Here is a 19336-nt window from a genome sequence, read left to right as displayed (position 1 = left end):
GTGAAGGCAGACAGAATGACCTTGGCACACAGATAGTGTGTGCCCAGTCTTAGACTCTTAGCTCATCTCTGTGTACCCCTTTGTTCTATGCTGCTCTCTGTGGAAAGTTACTGGGTGGGTGTGTCTTGTACTCATGCTAGGACCTATAATCGTTCCCTCTATGCTTGAGAAAGGCAGTCCCTCAACAGTCTTTTCATGAGGCTGGTCAGACCCTGATCCACAGCTGTAATATTTAATACATATCTTTGGTTTGTATTCTCTACTGTCTGACTGACTCTTCATTATTTTGGGAAGGCATAGAGGCGGTCCTTATGAACCGAATGCCCCATTTTTAGGTAGACCCATAACTCTGCACCCCTGCAGTGCAGCGACCACATGCCACTCTCGGTGGCTGAGCAAATGTTTTCATTTGTGGGAAATTTCCTTCAGATGGCACCCGAATAGGGACTTCACCGGGTGACCCAACCCGCCCGTAATCGGGTTGTGGGGTCGGGGTGGTGTCCGGTCGGATGGGCAGATCAGGGATCCCTATATGATAGAGCTTGATTCTCATGGCTGCCCCGCCTGTCTGATCAGACGACTTCTCTTCTAGTGGTCATCTCCTTTGGGATCCTGAAAAGGCGAAACCCTTGTATCTATACAGAGGGATAAGCTGTATATTTATGTTTGAGTATGGTGGTTAGTAAGAAAGCTTGATCTTGCTAGTTTGTCCACTTGGGCATTCATTGATACCTTGGAGTACATGGTCATTCAGAGGTTTCTTACATCCTTTGAACCTTTAGGCTGTGTTCCAAGATCATCAGGCCGTACAGCAAGTGGGTCATAATTTTTCCAATCGCCACACGTGAGTATTCCCATTTTGGAAGCCTTCAATGTGAGATGGCTCTATGTCATCCATTGATACACGGCTCGGAGACAACTGAAAATTGGTGAGTTTCCAATGTATTTGGGGCATTCCAGTTGAAGGAGTATTTGTGTGTCATTTGCATAGTTGTTTCAAGTGAGGTGAAATAGATTGATCAGTGTCAGTAATGACTTCATGTTGAAGTTGAAAAGCATGGGTGAGATGATAGAGCCTTGAGGGACCCCTGCTTTTGGGAAGTAGGGTTTGGAAGAGAAAGGGGGGGGGGGTGACATTAGTTCTGCTGTGAAGGTAGGGCACAATCCAGTCTAGAGCAGTCTCCTCAATGCTGACTTCATAGTGTCTCTGTATCCGAGTGTCATGGTCAACTGTATCAAAGGCAGCTAAGAGGTCCAAGCGAAGTAGTGCATCCCAGATGGCAACGAGGACAGAGTCTGTGTCTCTTCCCGGACAGAATTTCATTTGAAAGTCTGAAAGTATGGCATTATCTTCAATGAATTGTGACATCTGGGTGAATGCTGCTCTTTCTATCAGTTTGCCCAGGAACGGTCTATTTGTAATGGGTCTGTAGTTGTCGGGGTTTAGCAGGTTGAGGTTTGTTTTCTTTAGTAATGGGCCGATGTATGAATTTTTAAGTTCTTCTGGAAATATTCCTGTACCTAAGGAATTGTTGATAATTCTTCTTACTGGAGTGGCAGTACAGGTTGTTAGAAGAATTGTCTTGAAGGTGTGTGCTGGACACGGGCCATAAGGCCTGCCGGCAGGCCTGCTTGCTTTGACCAGCTCCATAAATTAATCATTTGAAATGTGTTGGAAGAAACAGAGGCTGGGTTAGAGTATTCTTGGATTGTTGTTTTGTAAAATGGTAAGTGTTGGTGCTTTGACTTTGTTTTAAGTATGAATCCAATATGCCTGATTTGGCCGTGTAATGATTTGCCAGTTTGCCTCCTTCTAGGCAATTTGGTTTACGAAATTCTGTGAGAATTTTATAGAATTCTTTATTTGCACATTTAGCACTGTGAATTCTGTCTGAATAGTACCTTTTGGTAGCTTTTTTGATAGCTCGTTTGTATAATCTGTTATATTTCTGTAGGCGAACTCTTTGTCTTGAATGGTGTTTGTTTTGAGCCAGGCACATTGCAGCTTTCTAATTTAATGTTTTATCTCTTTTATCTCTGTATTTCTCAAAGGTGCCTGTTTTCTTTTGTTCTGCTGTGTAGTTTTTAGTGGTATTAGGAGGATATTGAAAGCTTCCTGTAGCCACTCATATAGTTCATGAACAGAATCTATTGTGTCTAGATCTGTACTGGATGTTAACTGTGTTTCTAAGTGTTCCAAATTGAGTTTGTCCTGCGGTTGGTAGGTGGATGCACGTATGGTGGTTTTAGATGCATTGATTTGTGTTTTATGTTGGAAAGCAAGCAAATGGTGGTCTGACCATCTGGCGTTTGAAAGGTAACTAGTTCTGTATTTGAAAAAATGACATCTAGAATGTGTCCAGCAATATATGCGGGCTTGTGGACGATCGGATGTAGGTTAAGTAATGCATAGGTTGGATGCAGTGTTATCAGGTTTGAAACTGTGTCTAGAAGTGTCTGGGAATGTTGCCTTGCTAGATGGAAGTCTGTAAAGGAGCAAGAAGTTACAGGAGGAAGACGGTGTAGGGTTGCATCTGGTAAAGAGTGCCTCACAACCTTGTATGGAGATGTCGTCAGTTTTAGTGATATTTAATGTTTGCTTGAACACAACAGCTAGGCCACCTCCTCTTTTGCCTGTATGATTTTGGGTGATAGTTTGATAGCCTTTAGGCTTCATGTAGGACAGGAGCCATAACATCTCCCAATCATGATTCAGTTATGAAGAGTATGTCAGGTTTTGTGTCAGTGAGAAGGTCATAGATGTGATGTTTGTTTTTAGAGAGGGGTCAAGCCATTTATTAGTAGACAGTTTAGAGAATGTGCTTTGTTGACTTTGTTTTGTAGAAGAGTGAGCAGTATTTTGTGGGCTTGCAGCAAGTGTGTCCTTAGTTTTGGTATCACCTGTAGCAATTGTGTAGCTGTTCAGAATCGGGTTCCTCATCCAGCATGCTAAGAAGCGATTTTGATGGGTCTGTGTGTGTAGGTGGTAGAGATAGTGTTTGAGAGTGAGTTGGTGAGCTGTGTTGTTTTTGTGGTGTAACCATGTTGTGCAGTAGACATGGAGAAGCAAAGTTGTGAGGTGTGCTACATTGCTTATATTGTTTGCATGTGTTTAGGGTGTAAGGTGTATAACTTAGGGGTAGCGGTGCAGCATGTGGGTCATGTAGGAAGTTTCTAAATTGTCCAATGGATGAGAGCCGGTTAAACAAGAGTTGAGGTGTTGCTGTATATGTGTTAGGTGTGGGGGAAGAGAGAACTCTTGGCATTGGAGTTTTTTCATGGTGTGTATCATTTGTGTAGTCTGGAAGTGGGTGTATGTTTGCAGTTTGTGATGGAAATTATTTATGAGGTGTTTTGTGGGAGAGATTTTGTTGCACTGGTGTTTTTGTTATCTTTTGTTTTTGAGGAGTAATGAAAGTAGGTATGTTATGTATTTGTTTTCTGAGAAGGATTTGTATGTAAAGTATTGCAGATGAGTGGAAGTCGTAAGGTGAAGGGGTGGTGATGTGTTTGTGAATAGAGTGTATGTTGTGTGTAAGAGGGGATGAACTAGAGTTAAGAGTGTTTGTGTTAGATTTGATTGCTGAAAGAGGTAATATTTATGGTGCAGTGGAGTGTGAGTCATGTGCAGTTGTGTTATTACGGTAGAACGAAGAGGAGGGTGTTGGTGGCTGAAAAGATGGAAGGCTGAGTATAGGTTTGTTTGTGACAAAAATGTGTCTATTAGGAGTCATTAGAGCAGGGAGTGTTTGTATGGATGGAATATAGTTAAGTATGGTGTGGAATTGGGTTGTGTTAAACCTCATTCCCCAGAGAATGCAGCTTTATGTCTGGACAGCTTTCTGAGAGGGCCAGCCCTCCTGAGAGGGCCAGGCTCATCTGCCTGGTGACCTGCCCGTGCCCCGCTGTCTGGGCCATGCATCAACCCTCCTCTGGACCACCTGTGCTCTCGGGCAGTCTCGGCCTCAAGATCCTTATCTCTTTCCAAACTTTATTTTTAGCAGGTTTGCATACATCTTTAAATAGAATGTGTGGGTGCGCACACTGAACGTGAGTGAGTGTGGCCCAAGGAGACTCCTTGAAGTTTGGTGCTCACTTGTGCCAAATCTGGCCTGCTGATGGAAGGTCTGGCCTGTGGCTATAAATCAGCTGGGCTGAGACGACTGTCCTCTCTGCAGCAGGAAAATTTGTTTTAGATGCCCCTGACTAATTCCCACAACTAATCTGCTGTGCTAAATGATTTAAAAAAACAAGGGCGAGAGGAATAGGATTATGTGGCTACCCAAGACAACATAACTTCAAAACATTTCAGCTTGGCATGCGCTAGGTTGGCACTGACTGAATACTTTTTAGGTCTCGCAGACGTAAAAAGCAGGCGTAAGCCTGCTGTCTGCGAGACATCTTTTGTTGGCGTGTTAGAAGGAATCTGAGACAGAGCTCAAGCACGAGCGTCGCTGTCTCAGATTCCTCCTCGGGGGCGCGCACGGCACCACACACGCATGCGCATACACAGAGACACACTCCACACTCACGCATGCGCACATACACAGGCACACACACACACTGCATACACACACGCAGACCCACGCGCACACACACAGACACATTCGAACACACACAGACACACGCGCGTACACCCCCCTCCCCTCCCCTCCCACTCACCGGGCTCTTTCGGGCTGGTCGGGCACTCACTGGGCTGTTGCTGGGCATCGGGCTCCTCTCTGCGGCAGTCTCCTCGCGGCACCAGGGGACAGGACTTCACTTCCGGGGCTCCCTCCAGCACCTGGGAGCCCTGCAACACTCTGGCTGTTGGCAGCCCCGGGACTCTCCTCAACTCATGGGAGCCCCGGGCTGCGGAGAGGCCATCAGTCGGCCGGCTTCACTTCTTCCTCGGTGTCGGCGGGCTGGACTTCCTGCCGGATTGCAGGCCCCGCCCCCTTCTCGGCCAAAAGTGCCTGACTTCCGGTTTTCACGGAGCAGGGCTGCGGCGGTGATTTCTTTCGGGGGCAAGAGGGGTAAGCACCCTCGAATTAAAATATAATTATATATGCGAGGTGGGCACTCGCAAAGGACCTAAAAACGGGTCCCGTAAATAATTAGATAAAGTGCTCTCGGGCAAAATGCCGGGTGGGCACCGGCCTGGTAACAAAGCGCTCTCAGGCGTAGGGTGAGAGTGAGCGCGAGGGTACAATGGGTTAATAAAAAAAACTTGCATTCAGACGCCCATACCCGTAAGTGGACACCCATCAAAAAAATATGTGTTTTCTATAGTCTCCAGCTGTAGAACTCACTTCCGCAATTCTACTGTTGTTTTACTTTGCTCCTGCCCCCCCTTCCAGCCGTGTTCACTATGCTCCCGCCCCCTCCCGTTGTCTGCCGTTCCTTTGCTCCCGCAGCTCTCCCGCTGTATTTTCTTTTGCAGTTTTCTACTTTGATCCTGCCCCCCTTCCGGTTGTGTTCACTATGCTCCTGCCCCCCTTCCCGCCGTGTTCACCATGCTCCAGACCCCACCTGTTGTCTGCATTTCCTTTGCTCTATCAGTATCCAACACTGTGACTCTGAGCGCTATTTTTTTTGTTAGGCGCCACACTCGTGAGTGCATTCCAAAGGCGTTCTGTGGAGCTCGTCATACTGTGGGCGCTGTTCACCAGAGCTGCCTCTTAGCGCTATGGAGGGGCGCCCACGTGGATGTTTCGGTACTCCGAGAGAATGAGCCGGTGTCAGTCTGTGCCTGAGGATCTGCCCCACGCAGACACCCATCCTCATCTTCACCGGAGTTTCGCTCGGTGCAAGCGGAACCCCACCGCCCTCACCTTTTCACTTTCGTTGCAACTGTTTTTTGTTGCACTGTACTCTTCTTATTGCTATAAATGAGATAATTACAATATGAGCACCTACTGCATGTTTAAATAATCACAGTGATTAAATACTACAATGTTAGTATGACCGTTATACCAGTCACTGGAGGAGTATTTTAGAAGACCTTTTGGCAGGAGTTCCCTTGCATGTCGCTACACTTTCATTTAATTCTGAGTATGACCTAAACAGGCGAACGGTAATTCTTCTTGGGATTTAGAAACTCGTGCACTGTACCCCCTGCACCATGTTTTTGTTAGTTTTCCCTCGTGCACGTTTTTTGTGTGCGCCTCACGCTGTCTTCTCCCTCCTCTGTCCCTCACTGTCCTTAGTCTCCTCTGTTCTTCACTGTCCTTCTCTCTCCCCTGTCCCTCACTGTCTCTCTTCTCCTTCATCTGTTCCTCACTGTCTCTCTTCTCCCTCCTCTGTCGCTCACTGTCCTCGGTCACTCACTGTCCTTGATCTCCATCCGCTGTCACTCACTGTCCTTCTTTTACCTCTTCTGTCGCTCACTGTTCCTCTCCTTAGTCCCTCACTGTCCTTCACCCTCCTCTGTCTCTCACTGACTTACTTCTCTCTCCTTTGACCCTCACTGTCTGACCCTCACTGTCTGTTTTCCCTCCTCTGTTACTCACTGTCCTTGTTCTCTGCCCCTCACTGTCCTTCTCCCTCCTCTGTCCCTCACTGCCCGTGTTCTCTGTCCCTCACTGCCCTTCTCCTCTGTCATTCTTCTCCCTCATCTGTCTCCCTCTGTTCTCTCCCTCTCCCTCCCTCTCTCTCCCTCTCTCCCTCTCGCTCTCCCTCTCTCCCTCTCGCTCTCTCTCTCTCTCCCTCTCTCCCTCTCTCCCTCTCCCTCTCTCCCTCCCCCTCTCTCTCTCTCCCTCTCTCTCCCTCTCTCTCTCCCTCTCCCTCTCTCTCTCCCTCTCCCTCTCTCCCTCTCTCTCTCTCTCCCTCTCTCTCTCCCTCCCTCTCTCTCTCTCTCTCTCTCTCTCTCTCTCTCCCTCTCTCTCCCTCTCTCCCGCTCTCCCTCTCTCTCTCTCTCGCTCCCTCTCTCTCTCCCTCTCTCTCTCGCTCCCTCTCTCTCTCCCTCTCTCGCTCCCTCTCTCTCTCCCTCTCTCGCTCTCTCTCGCTCTCTCTCTCTCTCCCTCTCTCGCTCTCTCTCGCTCTCTCTCCCTCTCTCGCTCTCTCTCGCTCTCCCTCTTGTTGCCATCACAACATCACTTAGCACCACCACAGCATCAATCTCTCCAACCATTCATCAACAACTGGTTTATATCTGTTCTCTCAATGTTTCAAGCTTTATTACAAATGTCACAAAAAGATGTTAATATTTCACTTCTGTTCTTGGATTTTCGTCACAATAAAATGCACTGAACATAATCTTCACAAAAGTTTAAGCTATTGCCATTATAAATTACAATAACTTTTAAGTATTAATTATTAAAAAATAAATAAATGCTATTGTTTGTAATATCAATACATCTAAGTCACGTAAATACAACACATATTGTATTACAAATGCTATAGGTGTCACATTTGCAAAAGTTAAAACTATTGGCATTGTAAATGACAAAGCTATTAAGTTTGCGATTGTCAAAACCAACACATGAATACAAAATTTGTCATTTACAATACCAATAGCTCACACTTTCCTAATGCGAGACCTATTGCATTGCAAATGCTTGTTTTTATTTGAGGGCACATTGTATCATCCAATCCAGGACACTTCAATGGGAAGCACCTTTGCCCCAGTGTAGACTGCCTCTATGTCCATCAGTTTGAGGAACACACATTTATAACAATATCTATTTACTGCATATTAAATGGTGGCATTCATGCATAGATGATATCATGATTATCTGGACAGGTGACACGCAGCTAGCTGAAACTATCACTGACTGGCTGAACACATGGGACACCTTCCAAGTCCTCAATTTGAGCCTGTGATTCCAGGTGCTCTGCACCTGCACTTAATTGTCCACACCAGCGCTTGTGACAGTCTGCCACAAGGTGGTGCTATCTGCCTAATTTAGAGATGACCACTACAACAGTTAATTATTAATTCCATGTACATTAACAAAAATGTATTACCTGCCACCCAAGCCATTCTTATAGCTTTGGGGGCCTGAAATAGTCCAAATTGTCACACTTGTAGGAGTGTGATGGTTAGTAGTTGTGTGGTTACTATCATTGGCAGCATGGCAGGGGAAATGTGTGGTGCAAGCTGCAGTGTCCTCCTGACCGAGAGCTCTTGCCCTTATTTTTTTACAAATTAAGCACTGCCCCTTCCAAAGGTTTACCCACACAATAAGCGGGAATTCTTTTACCTTACTGACTTATTATATTAAAGACTACAATGTGTTCTGTTGGGTGTCGCAATTTCTTTGCGTGAGAAAAATATACTTATATATGGTGTCTAAAAATTGTCACACCCATGTAAAAAGATCAACGTATAATCTGAAAGAATAAAGGGAGTGTGGGCCTTTCTTGACCATTTATTCAACACTCCCACAATCCTGTTATTGATGATTAACCCCTTGCCTGCTGTCGGAATTCCGCTTCTGTGCTACACATTTCGATCGCAGGCGTGGTCGTGATGGCTCCTGGCCGTCAACAGTACGCGAGCACTGTGTGCCATGACGGACGGGAGCCGTCACCAGCATGCAAGGGGTTAAAATAGACAACACACAACAATGCTATTAATTATTTTGCATATTCCGACTCATATACCCACATAATACAAACAAATTTACTTCGTATGCGGCTGTCATGTACACAGAAATGGTAAACAAAGTGACTTGGTGAAAAAGGGGCAAAAAGTGCAAAAGTGATTAACAATGCTCAAAACAAAAGTTTAAGAAAATGTCAGTCCTAATAGATCAAAAAGTTTAACATACACCATATCTTATTATTAGTATTTTTAAGGATGGTTGACTGAAAACATGAACCAAAAAGGTTTTCGTCATCGTTTCGACTCTGTATTTATGTGTATAGATACGCAACACTGTGGTCTTCCACAGGACCTGCGAGTTGAGGTCAGCCTAATTGCAATGAATTAATATGGGAATCAAGACTCTTCCAATCCAGGGTGGAACCCAGGATAAGGATCAATAAGTTTTCAAACAGTTTTCATCATAGAAGGAATTATACTGTAATGCAACTCTTCCAGCACAGGATGGTGCCTGCCATCAGGATCAAAAAAGAATTCACAAACTTCCTTTAGGGTAAGAGAGGGGGGTGGGTAAATTCACCAATTTTCTGTTGTCACCGAAGTCAAAATCCACTATTTAATATATGTCATCCATATATGAACTTCGCAGAATCCCCAGAAGTGTCTGACTTTTTAATCACAAAGACACCATAGGCCTCAATAGTAAATACTGAGGTGTACCACAGACCTTCTGACAGAAATGGTTTCCTCAGATATGATCGCCCCATCCACGGTCCCTTAGAGGTTTTGTAAAGCGCGAGGAAAAGAGGTAAAGAGGGAACCTGCTGCCTGGTCAGTTCCTTCATGTATGCCGGAACTGTTCCAGCAGACACAAACATCATGAACCAGCTACTTGCTAAGCATTGTGTTCTAAGGACCATGGAAAAATAATGGGAACTAGCAATGTATTTCCTTTAAGAGAGTTCAGAACATCAGAGATTGATTACTACACACACACACGCCCACCACCAAAAAAGCTACCTTTACCCACTGATAAGAAGCTTTTGGGTCCTCTTTCTGTCACACATCAGCAGCCATGTGGAATATGAAGGCCCTAACCCTATAGGGTCACCTAAACATTCACCTAGGGGCCAAAAAATAGGAGATTAGAAAACCACTATCTGGAATACCTCAAATGTTCTCTGCATGATTACCTGCCTGTGTAACCTTTGCAATATTTGCATGACCTCTAGAAATCTTAGGGGCATATTATCAAGAAACGGCGTTAAAATTATCGCCGTTCTGATGTGAACATGGGATTCTATTGGAAGTCTCAAGGGCATATTATGAAGCCCATTATCGCTGCTTTAGCTGCAGTTTCCTGCCGCTAAAATGGTGATAATTTAACGCCGTGCTTGATAATATGCCCCTTAGAGTCATGACAAACAATCATCGAAGTAATATAAGGTGTAAGAGAAGCACAACCCATAATTCTGCCCACGTTGGTGAAATTAGAAACAGCAAGAACGACATCCAATGGGTCAACAGGTAGAAAAGTACTCGTGAAACATGACCAAACGGAAGGTTCTGATGAAAGACCAGCGGTAGGTCCACCGTCTCCCAACACACATTACGGGGCTTTCGAATGGAATCCCGTGACTTCAAAGGCCGTATTACAGAGAGTGCCCGTAGGGTGCAACAGGCGTTTGCACCCACTTTGCTCGCCCCCTGGCCACTTTGGTATTACAGAAGGGGCCGCACACGTGTGTGCAACCCCTTCTGTAATACTAATAGCGCTGACGCACAGTCTGGTGTAGTGATGTGTGGTGCGGGTTATAGCACGTCAGCAGCAGCTGTAGAGTAGTGATGTGTAGTGTAGATTGCAGCAAGTCAGCAGCTTTTGTATTGTAGTGATATGTGGTGTAGGTTGCAGCACGTCCGCAGCAGCTGTGAAGTCTGGTGTAGTGATATGAGGTGTAGGTTGCATTGTATCAGCAATAGCTGTAGAGTCTGGTGTAGTGATGTGTGGTGTAGATTGCCGCTCGTCAGCAGCAACTGTACTGTAGTGATATGTGGTGTAGGTTGCAGCACATCCGTAGCAGCTGTAGAGTCTGGTGTAGTGATATGTGGTGTAGGTTGCAGTGTGTCAGCAGCAGCTGTAGAGTCTGGTGTAGTGGTGTATGGTGTAGGTTACAGCACGTCAGCAGCAGCTGTAGAGTCCGGTGTACTGATATGTGGTGTAAGTAGCAGCATGTCAGCAGCAGCTGTAGAGTCTTTTGTAGTGATATGTGGTGTAGGTTGCAGCAGCTGTAGAGTCTGGTGTAGTGATATGTGGTGTAGGCTGCAGTGTGTCAGCAGCAGCTGTAGAGTCTTTGGTAGTGATATGTGGTGTAGGTTGCAGCACGTCAGCAGCAGCCATAGAGTCTGGTCTAGTGATATGTGGTGTGGGTTGCAGTGTGTCAGCAGCAGCTGTAGAGTCTGGTGTAGTGACATGTGGTGTAGGTTGCAGCGCATCAGCAGCAGCCGTAGAGTCTTGTGTAGTGTTGTCTGGTGTGGGTTGCAGCATGTCATCCGCAGCTGTAGAGTCTGGTGTAGTGATATGTGGTGTAGGTTGCAGTACGTCAGCAGCAGGGGTAGAGTCTATTGTAGTGATATGTGGTGTAGGTTGCAGCATGTCAGTCGCAGCTGTAGAGTCTGGTGTAGTGACATGTGGTGTAGGTTGCAGCACGTAAGCAGCAGCTGTAGAATCTGGTGTAATGATATTTGATGTAGGTTGCAGTGTGGCAGCAGCAGCCGTAGAGTCTAGTGTAGTGATATGTGGTGTAGGTTGCAGCATGTCAGCCACAGCTGTAAAGTCTTTTGTAGTGATATGTGGTGTAGCTTGCAGTGTGTCAGCAGCAGCCGTAGAGTCTGGTATAGTGATATGTGGCGTAGGTTGCAGTGTGTCAGCACACCCGTAGAGTCTGGTGTAGGTTGCAGCATGTCAGCAGCAGCTGTAGAGTCTGGTGTAGTGATGTGTGGTGTGGGTTGCAGTGTGTCAGCCGCAGCTGTAGAGTCTTTTGAAGTGATATGTGGTGTAGGTTGCAGCACGTCAGCAGCAGCCGTAGAGTCTGGTGTAGTGATATGTGGTGTAGGTTGCAGCATGTGGTGTGGGTTGCAGCACCTAGCAGCAGCTGTAGAGTCTGGTGTAGTGATATGTGATGTAGGTTGCAGTGTGTCAGCAGCAGCTGTAGAGTCTGGTGTAGTGATATGTGGTGTAGGTTGCAGCATGTGGTGTGGGTTGCAGCACGTCAGCAGCAGCTGTAGAGTCTGGTGTAGTGATATGTGGTGTGGGTTGCAGTGTGTCAGCAGCAGCTTTAGAGTCTGGTGTAGTGATATGTGATGTAGGTTGCAGCACGTTAGAATCAGCTGTAGAGTCTGGTGCAGTGATATGTGGTGTAGGTTGCAGTGTGTGAGCAGCAGCTCTAGAGTTTGAGGTAGTGATTTGTGGTGTAGGTTGCATTGTATCAGCAGAAGCCGTAGAGTCTGGTGTAGTGATATGTGGTGTGGGTTGCAGCACGTCAGCCGCAGCTGTAGAGTCCGGTGTAGTGATATGTGGTGTGGGTTGCAGAGTGTCAGCAGCAGCTGTAGAGTCTGGTGTAGTGATATGTGGTGTAGGTTGCAGTGTGTCAGCAGCAGCCATAGAGTCTGGTGTAGTGATATGTGGTGTAAGTTGCAGCACGTCAGCAGCAGCCGTAGAGTCTGGTGTAGTGATATGTAGTGCGTCAGCGGCACCAGTAGGCACCACAGAGGCCTTTTCTTGCATGTGTTGTTGCAGTGCGAGCTGGTGTAGGTACAGGTTTAGGAAGCATGCTACCTACCGTTGTGGTGTCTCCTAATTAACAATAAACCCAGCTGTCCTCGTCACTAGTGCCTTTTGTGACAATCATCTGAACCAATCAAACACTCACACCCAGTCAAAAGATCTGGGTTTAATCCATCACCGTTCTTTAGCCCACTCTGCCACCCCAGTTCAGACATGGCTATATGCTAATCAGTCTGACCCTGTGCCTCATGGGAACAGTCCAGCCCGAACTGCCAAGCCATGCCCTCCCTGGACCGGAAACAAGCTTCCGGACCGGTTTCTGGCATTCCATCCATCATCACCCTGTCTTGCTTGAATCCAGTGGCAAAGTGAGCAAGGGACTCACGTCTGAGCATACCCTGCCACACTTATGGCGGCCAAAAGCGGTACAAAAGGGGGTGGTAATGGACGGAGCATCTGAATCAATCAAACACTTACACTCAGTCAAAAGATCTGGGTTTAATCCATCACCGTTCTTTAGCCCACTCTGCCACCCCAGTTCAGACATGGCTATATGCAAATCTGTCTGACCCTGTGCCTCATGGGAACAGTCCAGCTCGAACTGCCAAGCCATGCCTTCCATGGACCCAAAACAAGCTTCCGAAGACCGGTTTCTGGCATTCCAGCCGTCTTCAGCCCGGCTTGCTTGAATCCAGTGGCAAAGTGAGCAAGGGACTCACGTCTGAGCATACCCTGCTACACTTATGGCGGCCAAAAGCGGTACAATGTTCTCAAACTCACCAATTCTCTTGAGTTGCAGCTGAGCCGGAGACCCCCCCCCCCCCACCCTGAGCAAAGTGCCCACCCCTGACAAGAGCAGAATTAGGCGATAGAGTGCATTTAATAGCTCTTAACTGGAAGCGCCCAATAGGCGGCAAGGTGATAATGAACTTTTGAAATAGCCGCCTAGGTTGATTGGGTTGAGATGAGCCGTGAAGCGCCCTGAGTGCCTGTGTCAAAGCACTGAGGCGCTTTCTGTTTCTCCTTTAAGCGCTCTCTTTCCACACCTGTCAGTGTGTAATGACTATCCCGTTCATTAGCCGCTTGCTCTCAGCGGTGCGCCCCCTCCATCATGCCACATGGGTCTCCCTTCGCGCACCCCCCCCCCCCCACCCTGGGGTGACCTGATTGTATTACCGGGCCTCAAGCCCCCTCGCCCCCGGGAGCGCGCCTTAAATTACGCATCTGCCACGAGATTTATCTCTGACTCCAAACCAGCGGGGCTCTTCTTACGACTGACCGCCTGAGTGAGCGCTGTCTGGGGGCGACCCACACCTGAAACAACCGTCTAGGTGCCCCCCTCTCCCCCCTGCCCTGCGGGGAGGGTTCAAGCGCAGGTGATGCGGGCCAGCCTCAGCAGAAGTCTTGCCTCCGGCCCCGAGGTCTTATTACCGATCAAAGCCACCAGGGCCCGGCGGGAGCCTCAGAAACACCACCAGGCCTCGGTGAGTTATTAATGCCCCCTCCGCCTTCAGAGGTTATTAATGCCCTCAAGAAACTCATTGCCCCTACACGCATGTACATATGGCTCTTTCGGGACGGTCGACCGTGGCCTGTATTTCAGACAACCCCTGCTGAGAGCCTGGGATCGCACCAGGCCTCGGTGAGTTATTAATGCCCCCCAGGCACCCCCATCAGGCCCCAGGGAGTTCTTAATGCACCTCAACATTCATAAAACGCGAGCTCTACTTCCGCGCGTCGCCCGTCGGATTGAAGAAGGCACTGAATTAAAGACCGGTCCTTATTGCTCAGATGAAATGTGCATCATTTCATAAATCTGCAGAGTTCTCGAAATGCATGTTTCTTTCCTCAATTAGATATTTTTCTAAATCGCCATTGCCATAAAATGAAAACAATCTCCAACAGAAACAAAATCTTCATGAATTAAAAAAATTGATTGAATTCATTTTTTTGTAACTGATCACGAGCATTTGGTAAAAATAGAAACATTTTAAAAACAAGCATTGGAAATGCAATAGGTCTCGCATTAGGAAAGTTTGAGCTATTGGTATTGTAAATGACACTTTTTTAATGTATGTGTTGGTTTTGAAAGTAGCAAAATTAATAGCTTTGTCAGTTACAATGTCAATAGTTTTAACTTTTGCAAATGTGACACCTATAGCATTTGTAATGCAATGTGTGTTGTATTTACGTGACTTAGATGTATTGATATTACAAATAACAATGGCTTTTAATTTTGTAAATAATTAATACTTAAATAAAAGTTATTGTAATTTATAATGGCAATAGCTTAAACGTTTGTAAATAACTTTTGTGAAGATTATGTTCAGTGTATGTTATTGTGATGAAAATCCAAGAACATTGCATTTGCACCTACAAACACACAGAGCCACACACATATAGATGTGGTGGTGGTGGATCTGGGGGATATGGTGGTGGTGGAGATGGTGGATGTGGTGGTGATGGTGGTGGATGTGGTGGTGGATGTGTTGGTGGTGGTGGAGGTGGTGGATGTGGTGGTGATGTGGTGGTGGTGGATGTGGCGGTTGTGGATGTGGTGGTGGTGGTGGATGTGGTGGTGGTGGTGGATGTGGTGTTGGTGGATGCGGTGGTGGTGGTGGATGTGGTGGTGGTGGATGCGGTGGTGGTGGATGCGGTGGTGGTGGAAGTGGTGTTGGATGTGTTGGATGTGGTGGTGGATGTGGTGGTGGATGTGGTGGTGGGTGTGGATGTGGTGGTGGATGTGGTGGTGGTGGATGCGGTGGTGGATGCGGTGGTGGTGGAAGTGTTGGATGTGGTGGTGGATGTGGTGGTGGTGGTGGATGCGGTGGATGTGGTGGATGTGGTGGTGGTGGATGCGGTGTATGTGGATGTGGTGGTGGATGTGGAGGTGAATGTCATGGTGGATGTGGAGGTGGTGGTGATGGTGGATGTGGTGGTGGATGCGGTGGATGTGGTGGTGGAGGATGTGGTGGTGGTGGATGCGGCGGTGGTGGATGCGGTGGATGTGGTGGATGTGGTGGTGGATGTGGCGGTGGATGTCATGGTGGATGTGCAGGTGATGGTGGATGTGGTGGTGGTGGATGCGGTGGTGATGGTGGATGCAGTGGTGGTGGATGGGGTGGTGGTGGATGGGGTGGTGGATGTAGTGGTGGTGGGTGTGGTGGATGTGGTGGGTGTGGTTAAAGTGTTGGTGGATGTGGTGGTGGATGTGGTGGTGGATGTGGTGGTGTATGTGGTGGTGGTGGATGCGGTGGTGGATGTGGTGGTGGTGGTGGATGTGGTGTTGGTGGATGCAGTGGTGGTGGTGGATGTGGTGGTGGTGGAGCTAGAGGGAGTAAGATAGAGAGAGAGGGAGCTAGAGGGAGAAAGGGAGAGAGACTATTGGCATTGCAAATGTAGACCTCTAACCACTTATCAATAATGTAGGACAGTGGAAATACACACTTCAAGCCCACTAAGATCAGAAACCGCTAGGAAATATGCTAAAATTAACAGCGCGTGTTGAAATAATAGGAACATTGAAATATTTATCTTCACGAGTATCACTACAACTGATGGTATTCACGTTACTAACACGTCATGGCCAGTATCAGAAGAACACTGATTAATAAATGAATCCTTATGCTGCAATAGATCAATAGGTTGTTTGCATACTGGAGTTATGTTGTCAGTCGAGTTATTAAGAAAGGTTAAGCTAGACACATTTGCACTTTTTTTTTAAATTAAGTGCTTTTAGGAGGAATAAGACGAGTGGGATGGAGGTGTAAAGGCGCCACATTTATTTTGAACATTCTACACAGAAGTCATCAAAGTCCGTTTGTGAAGGGAACGTTTGCCAGCAGCGTGGTTTCTTTGCACTGACAAACTCATTTTAAACCGGCCTCAAGAGATCTTGTTTACAGTGACAAAATCCCGAGTGTTGGGAATAATGCTATGAGTATAGGACAATCATTTAACAAGTCAGACATAATGAGAAAGGGGCAAGGAGAGGAAAAGGATATACACGGCTGCAGCCTTCCTACCACAAGCTTCTCCCAGCGTGCGCTCTGTAGCAGGCCATGCAGTGAATAATTAGGGGAGGAGATGTGCCGGCCTGAGTCAGAGCGCACGCTGAGAAGCTTGTAGAACCGGTTTGGTGAAAACAAGAGAAATCTGTGGGCAAGAAACTTGTGTGTGCCTATTTGTACGTTTAAATTTCAAGTCACTTCTGTGGTATTTTTAATAGATCTTGCCGTGTGTATTTTATAAACAACAGAGGACAGACGTACATAAAAAACCTTAGATGTTCTCTAGAAGTCTGACAAGTTGCTGATTTTGTGTTAATTGAACTTAGTTGATCGACTTGGCCCACTGTTATTCATGATTGTTTCTCCCTTTGCTTAAAAACAGATCACAAGTCAGTAATGTACTTTTCAATTATTTCATCGGAAAATGTAAGTCCGCATGAATGTAGTATTAGCACGTTTAATGGTCTGTGTGCCAAAGGATTAACTAAAGAATTGTTAATGGAAAGAAGCCTGTTTTCAAAGTGCCAACTTTTTTCGTACTGAGTTATTTCAGATTTTTCCATTTAGAAGCACTAACATATTGTGGAACTGCTACACAATTGAATTGTTTCTCAATAGCTCAGAAGGTCGAAAGCTGAGTTGGCCTTTCCAGGTTTTGAATATGTGGTCCGCAGCATGCACACACGTCAGCAGTGAGCATGTTACTAAGCTAATTTCCCTGCATAAATCATCCATATGCATTTCTTAAGCAGATGTTACCCTGCAGCTTTATTCCTCATGTTAGGACCCTGTTTTTAAAAAGGTGAAGCAACAATTGCCTACAGTGACAAAATCCCGAGTGTTGGGAAAAATGCTATGAATGTGTGAGAGGTGTGGGAGGGAAGGCAGAGAAGGGGAGGGGGGAGGAGAAATGCGACACAGCGGGCAGGAAAGGGGGCGGACCGGGGAGAGGGTGTGAAAGCAGCAGGGGCCTGGAGTGCGGCTGAGGGAACAGACGGCGATTTGGTGATGTGCACGTGCATTTTAGGCCTGCAGGCGCCACGGACGTCCAAACTCTGACTGACCACTATATCAACGCTATGACCTCTATAATTAATGAGGTCGCACCTATGCAGCTAAAAAGAGTCTCTACTAAAATCTCCAAACCATGGTACGACGGGAGTCTCAACGAGGATAGACGAGACATGCGAATGGCAGAACGGACCTGGAGATCAGCCCCCTCCGCAATGCACCTAAAAGATCTGAAGAAAAAGAGAAATGCCTACTTCAGGAAAATAAAACGCTCAAAATCGGACTTCTTCAGCCTCCAACTCGACCAAGCAAAAAACCGCCGAGAAAACTGTTTGAGCTAATCAAGTCACAATCCAAGGAGCAACCACAACCACTCAACACTGGGCGTGAGGCACCCTCCTGTGAAGACTTCGCTGCTTTCTTTATCCAAAAAAACGACAAAATAAAAACCGATCTCCTCATTGACGCAAGCCTCTACTCCAAACCCCAATGCCTAACACCCACTGAACCAAAAAACAATGCTACATGGTCAACCTTCGGCATATACTCGGAAGAAGAAATTGGCAAACTGCTCAGCACCCTGAAACCATCCAATCACCTCACGGACCCCCTCCCTGCCTCCGCAGTAAAAGACTTTACCCCTTTTCTTCTCCCTCTCTGGACTAAAATTATCAACAGCTCTCTCCAACAAGGCAGCATACCTGACTCCCTCAAAGTTGGCCAGGTCACACCTCTACTAAAGAAACCTACAGCCGACCCCTCAGATCTCAACAATTACCGTCCCATCACCAATATCCCCACTCTCGCCAAACTGCTGGAAAAATGCGCACAACTACAATTGTCTAAACACATTGAGCAATTCGATCTCCTCAACCCTCATCAGTCAGGCTTCCGAGCAGGACACAGCACAGAAACTGCTATGACTCACATAATTGACGACGCACTTCAAATGCTAGACCAAAACGACACCTGCCTCCTCATCCTTCTTGATCTCTCCTCAGCATTCGACACCGTTAAACATGAGAATCTACTAGAACTACTAAACACAAGAATGAGCTTATCTGGAACTGTCCTCAAGTGGTTCACTTCCTTTCTTCACAACAGGTCGCAAAAATTCAAGAGCAACAACCTGATGTCCTCGCCTATACCTGTAACGCTAGGCGTCCTCCAAGGATCCTCTCTATCCCCAACTTTGTTGAACCTAGTCATGGAACCTCTCATCACCTTGCTACAAGCATCCAATGTACACTTTCACATGTACGCTGATGACACCCAACTTTACCTCAAATCACAATCACCCAATGACATCCTGCTCCTGAACTCAACGATCAGTTGCACCCAATCCTGGCTTGCCGATAATCACCTCAAACTCAATGCCCTGAAAACAGAGTTCCTTCTGATCTCACCTCCAGCGAAGATATCCACCACTCAACATTGGCTTAAACTCCTAACCGCACTCAATGTCCAACCCACCATCGTGGACTCAGCAAAATCTTTAGGCATTACACTCGACACTAATCTCAACATGCAGCAACATATCAGCAAGGCAACAAAGGGAGCGAACTTCCAGATCAATACTCTGAGGAAACTTAAACCCTACCTCCCAGCCAAAGACTTCCAAACTGCAGTACAAGCACTAGTCATCCCACGAATTGAATACGGCAGCACCGCCCTCTGCGGACTCCCCCTAACTACAACCGCACCACTAAAAGCTTCTCTAAATGCTGCAGCGAGACTCATCACTGGGTCAAAAAAGTACTCCCACATTACCCCTGACTTGAAATCCCTTGAAATCGCTCAGAAGTTGACAATCTCTGGGGGAATTAGAAACACAAGAGGCACAAACAATCTTCTGCTGAAACCTCGAAGATTCCGGAAGGAAAAAACATACAAGCGCTCCTTCCCAGGAATGGCGCCTAGGATCTGGAACTCACTCCCTCCCGAAACCAGGCTTATCTCCTCCACTACACTCTTTAAAAAAGAAGTAAAAGCTATCCTCATGGC

This window comes from Lissotriton vulgaris, chromosome 8, assembly GCF_964263255.1.
Source record: "Lissotriton vulgaris chromosome 8, aLisVul1.2, whole genome shotgun sequence".
NCBI classification, from domain to species: Eukaryota; Metazoa; Chordata; class Amphibia; order Caudata; family Salamandridae; genus Lissotriton; species Lissotriton vulgaris.
The sequence above is the reverse complement of the archived record's forward strand: the minus strand, read 5'-3'. Positions refer to the sequence as shown.